This window comes from Dendrobates tinctorius, unplaced genomic scaffold (assembly GCF_039654945.1).
Source record: "Dendrobates tinctorius isolate UK_male_01 unplaced genomic scaffold, ASM3965494v1 ptg000065l, whole genome shotgun sequence".
Taxonomy (NCBI): domain Eukaryota; kingdom Metazoa; phylum Chordata; class Amphibia; order Anura; family Dendrobatidae; genus Dendrobates; species Dendrobates tinctorius.
In genome coordinates this window covers 19,869,937-19,875,936 of record NW_027361733.1, presented here as the reverse complement: position 1 = coordinate 19,875,936, position 6,000 = coordinate 19,869,937, and positions in this window count along the sequence as shown.

The window sequence follows — 6,000 nt, the reverse complement described above, 5'->3', positions numbered from 1 at the left end:
CTGTGATTAGAGTAAGACGTCCTCCTGACCGTGCAGAGACGAAGACCCGTGTGCATAGTCACGGTGGCTGTGGTGACAGGTCAGAGCCCTGATTCCGGAAGAGAGACTGAGTATTGTTCCAGCAGAGAGACTGAAAATTGTTCCAGCAGAGAGACTGAACATTGTTCCGGCTAAGAGACTGTTAGCTTGAAAGCAGAGATTCAGAGCAGGGGAGACCCAGTTTATCCCAGTGTCCCCCTTCTTTCTACCTTAACCCTGGAGATCCCGGCTACCATCTAACAGAGACTACAGCGTATACAGTGACTACAGAGCCTACAAGTGCCAGTGCTGATGGCGCCGACGTTGGAGAAGACGACCCTTCAAACAAGATACCTTCAGACTGATAAGTTTCATGAAAACCCGTTAATTACCATTATCTGCCTTGACTGTTTGATAACTTTGCCTAAGTTTCATAAACCGTTATTTCATCATTCTTTTGCCAGTTTAACCCCCACTGTTTCCTCCCTGCGAGGAGGTTTAGACCCTTGTAAATACTCTGTTCTGTGGTGACATACCCAGCACCTGCACGTTATTACAGGGTCAACACATAGGAGAGCAAGAGGTTCCTGCCACCTCCTTACACAATCTCATTTTATCTAATCCATTGGGGAAAGAGGAAAGGCTATCGGATTATAACACAGAAGATTGACAAGCACAGAGAATGGAGGAAGCAGAAAAGTGTTTGGGTACAGATATATTTAGAGTGAACAAAGACAGTTCTCTATATTTTCCAACTGACTTTGTCCAAAGAATTACAGCTCTGAAGCACAAACTGCTTCTCTTTTAAATGGAAAAACTAACTAGACCAATAAAAAGTGGAGAGTTGTGAAGCAGGAATCTGCAGATGCTTTGGATGATGCTGAAAACGAAAGAGAGGATCTGATGAGAGGCTCACTACGACCTCGAAAAAACTTTCACAACTGTAGCTCAATTAGATTGAACTCCATCCTGGGATGTAACGATCACGGTCCAGAGGGTGTGACTATGACTGGACCCATGCAGATGGGGGCCCGCCAACCTCAGTGCTTATTTCACCTGGATATGCATCCTCAAACGCACTTTCAGCTGAAATGTACAGCGGGGCAGAGTCCCGTCGACTCACCGCACTGCAGTACATGCTGCTGGCTAATCTGAGGCTGGCAGCAGACGTTAGCTTGCCAATAACGGGTGGCATATGGCAGTGACATCAGGTGCTGTCCGTGCTGAAACGCCAAAGTCAGCTGCTAACTTCTGTGCCATCTATTGAGGAGGACGTACGTCACACATTGTGGGAGCAGTGGAAGGTAAGAAGAATTGTTAGTTCTAATTCACCACATCTAAAAAAAAGACATTATTACTGGAAGGGGCCCAGGATGAGGGACATTATACCAGGCACCGGCCTAGGATAGGAGGCATTATACCAGGAAGGTGGGGGGAAAGGATGGGCCCAGGATGAGGGGTATTATTACTGGAAGGGCCCAGGATAGGAGTCATTATTACTGGAAGGGGCCCAAGATGAGGGACATTATACGAGGCATGGGCCCAGGTTAGGAGGCATTATACCAGGAAGATGGGGGAAAGGATGGGCCAGGATGAAGGATATTATTACTGGAAAGGCCCAGGATAGGGGTCATTATTACTGGAAGGGGCCCAGGATGAGGGACATTATACCAGGAAGGTGGGGGAAAGGATGGGCCCATGATGAGGGATATTATTACTGGAAGGGCCCAGGACAGGAGTCATTATTGCTGGCAGGAGCACACAATGAGGGACATTATACCAGGCACAGGCTCAGGTTAGGAGGCATTATACCAGGAAGAAGGGGGAAAGGATGGGCCCAGGATGAAGGATATTATTACTGGAAGGGCCCAAGACAGGGGACATTATTACAGGAAGGGGCCCAGGTCGTGAGACATTATTACTGGAAGGGGCCAGCATGGGGGAGATTATTACAGGAATGATCCAGGATGGGGGACATTATTACATGGTGGGCAACATGTCTTCATAGGATCTATAATGCTGCAAGGGCCCATACATCTGACCAGCATGCAGATGGGTGGCCAGGTCCAAATTTTGTGCCAGGGCCCATTGGATTCTAGTTACGCTTCTGCCTCCATGCCGTGTCTCACAATGTTACCATCCAACGTAAATTTTCAGCTATACATATAAATATATCACATAAAGGATCATGTGGTCTTAGTGGAGCGCTGCCAGGAGTGAGCAGTGATCCGGGGATCAAGTGTCTGCTCTTGAGTATGTCAGCAGTGAATGCACGTAGCCGCCATCGGTTTAATTAATGTCTTTATTGACAGCACCTCTCACTGGCAGGAATGGGATGAGCCAGGTGTTACAGGGCTGCTGATAACAGAGAGCAATGACGTACTGTACCTCATAGAGCACATCAGGTCGAACTGACAGTATTACACATGATAGGCTTAGATACAACAGCTCAGCAAACAATATCACAAATGAAAGGCTTAGATGCAATGGCTCAGCAAATAGTTTTCCCACATAACAGGCTTAGATACAAAGGCTAAATGAACAGTATTATACATGGTAAGCTTAGATACAATGGCTCAGCAAATAGTTTTCCCACATGACAGGCTTAGATACAAAGGCTCAATGAACAGTATTAGACATGGTAAGCTTAGATACAATGGCACAGCAAATAGTATTGCACATGATAGGTTTAGATACAATGGCTTAGCAACAGTATCGCACATGATAAGCTTAAATACAGTGGCTGAGCAGACAGTATTACACATGATAGGTTTAGATACAATGGCACAGCAAATAGTTGTACACATGATAGGCTTAGATACAATGGCTTAGCAACAGTATCACACATAAGCTTAGATACAATGGCGCTGCAAACAGTATCACACATGATAGACTTAGATACAGAATTTCGACAGACAGTATTGCACATGATAAGCTTAGATACAATGGCACAGCAAATAGTATCATACATTATAGGCTTAGATACAGTGGTGCTGCAGACAGTATTCCATATGCTGGGCTTACACACAATGGCTCAGCAGGCGGTAACACATACAATAGACTAAAGGGTGTCTTACACATAGCGATATCGCTAGCGATATCGCTATAACGTCAACGATTTTGTGACGTTATAGCGATATCGCTATGTGTGATACTTACCAACGACCGGCTCCCCCGCTGTCCGTCGCTGATCGCGTGAGAACGTCCGGCTCCATTTCTCGTCGTCAGCTTCCTGCTGGGCTTCCTGCTGTGTGAGACGAGCGACGCTGGACGCGGGCGGGAGGACGTCAGGAGCGCTGTGTGTGAAAGGTGAGTATCGTGCGCTGCGTCGCTGCTGCATCACTGTGAGATCTTTCTGTGTGAAAGCTCACTAGCGATCATTTAGCGATGCACCAGCGATCCTGACCGGGTCGGATCGCTGGTCGGATCGCTGGTCAGATCGCTGGTGCATCGCTAAATGTAAAAGGGCCTTAAGATACAACATCTCGGCGACAGTATCACACTTGATAAGCTTAGATATAGTGGCTCTGCAGACAGTATCACACATGATGGGCTTAGAACACAGCTCTGCAGACAGTATCACAGTTGATGGGCTTAGATACACTGCCTCTGGAGATAATTGGTATATTTAGAGCTGTGTTATGCAGATATCATCATCATACATTTTATCACCTTGGTGATCAGGAGTTGAGGTGTACATACTGAGGTGTTTTCTAGGTGAGGAGAAAGAAGACAAATAATTCAGTGATAATGTAGACATTGCCATCCAGTGCCGATGAGGATATGAATGATGTATACCACCGCTATAACCTGCTGACGCCCCCTGTCAATAGGTTAGACGGGGCTAAATCACTGTTAGAGCTCTATCAGATAAGTGAATTTTATGTCTATGTGAAGTCCGTATGCAGAATGGATTGTATAGCCGACAGCACATGGATCATTGAAAGCCAAAAGGGTAGTTCACAGAAGTGTTTTTACACATGGCTGATGAATGTAAAAAAATTGCAGCATTCACTAGTGCGGTCTGAATTTTTTGTATCAGACTCACCCATTTAAACTCAATGGGTGTGTTATAAAACGGATGCCTTACGGACACCATCCAAATAACATCCACGTTTTTACTGATCCATTGCAATTATTAACATAGAACACTGCATTTGGCTTCTTATTGTTTCTTAAATTGTTAATGGTAAATGGATGTTAAAAACGGACGTACAGATGACATACAGTATGATTCTGACAATGCACCATCTCATGCTGCAAAGAATACCTCTGAGCTATTGGATGCTATGGGCATAAACGGAAGGAAACTCATGGTGTGGCCACCATCCTCCCCTGACTTCAACCCTATCGAGAACCTTTGGAGTAATTGTAAGGTGGCCAGAATGGTAGTCGTGGCAACGGGCTATATGGTTCCCACACCCTGGCGCCCCACAGATAAAATACAATGTCCTTTCTGCTGCATGTGCAGCGTGCGCAGCAGAACACTTATGGTCACTGTCAGAGTCCTTTCCAGTTCTGTCACTCCGGCTCCACAAAACATCACAGAGTCACAGTTCTTTTCTAACAGCTGAACTTTACTAAACAATAGGGCATCCATCACATTGGCAGCACAGGTTATACACAAAGATGTCTTCTTATCTTTCCCAGCTGTCCGGGCAGGCCCTATTCTCTCTATCAGCTTCATTTTCCCATCAATCCCTGCCGTATCTCTGGACAGTCTGTGTCCCATCCATGTCTTCAACATCACCAGCTCCTTGTCAGCCCCTTGTCCGGTTCAAACTGGGAAAGGAGACAGAAACTCCATCTCAGCTGCTTCCGCCCCGGTTTTAGACCCCAGATCATTCTTGGGGATGGTCCCGTTGAGCTGGTGCCTGACTGCACTATTCTCCTCCTGGGGCCTTTTACTGCTGTCGCAGCTTTATCCCCATGGTTAGCAATCCGTCTGGACTCACTACTGCATGCACCCTGCTCTGGGCAAGGCTGCCTGGGCTCTGCTGTCTAAACAGGAAGTCCCTTTCCTATATTCCTGGCTCTGCACTGCCCTGCCCTGTAACTCCTCCCAGCTGCCAAACCTCTATGCTAATCTCCTTAAGGTCATATCCTAGCCCTAAGCTTAAACACAATACATGACAGACACATGACATTACAGTACGTAAACATTACATTTCACATTAATAAACAATGAGGTGCCACGCATAATCCTGTGAGCAGCTACCAGGGGGGAGAGGAGGCACGTGATGATCCCCACCACGTCCTTACACTCCTCCCTCCTAGAATATGGTCATCCCCGACCATGGCTGCACCTGTAAATTTAAAACTGCTAGATTTTTTCTTTTAAGCATATTTGTAATCAATACAATCTTTATCTGATGACTTTGGTGGGTCAACCATGAACTCAGCTACACTCAGTTGGAGCCCTGGAACAAAGGCATTCAAGTTTTTTTCATATGGGTCTGACTGACCCTGGTCCCTTGGCTTTTGGGACCTGTAACACACACACTGGCCCGACGGCCAACTCTACAACAGTCCTTTTAGTCCTGACCTGGCTCGCTCCTCGGGTCCTCCTGTTCAGATTTTCCCCCTCCCTCCTGGAGTATAGTACAGGCCCGTTAAAACAAGTGCGCTGCTTCTGTTAAGGGAGAACAGTCCAGAATAGTAACAGGTAAAATTCAGGGGTAATACAGGTAAAATGCAGGGCTAAAACAGTTCAGTTCTTAAAGAGGCCGCACACATAGTCCATTTTTCTCGAGGGTGATTAACCCCTTAAGGGCCTCGGTCCCACTCCTGTAATGGACCATTAAAATCAATGGACCCGACATTCACATATACCTTGTCCCCAGTCTCGGCCTCGTGAATGAATCCATACCCCTGGGTGGGATTGAAGTACTTGATGAGGCCACGTGTTATCCGGCCATACATGGCTCCCCCGCCAGGACGTCGCATCTCCTTTAAGATTCGGTGCTCCCACCATTTCTTTTT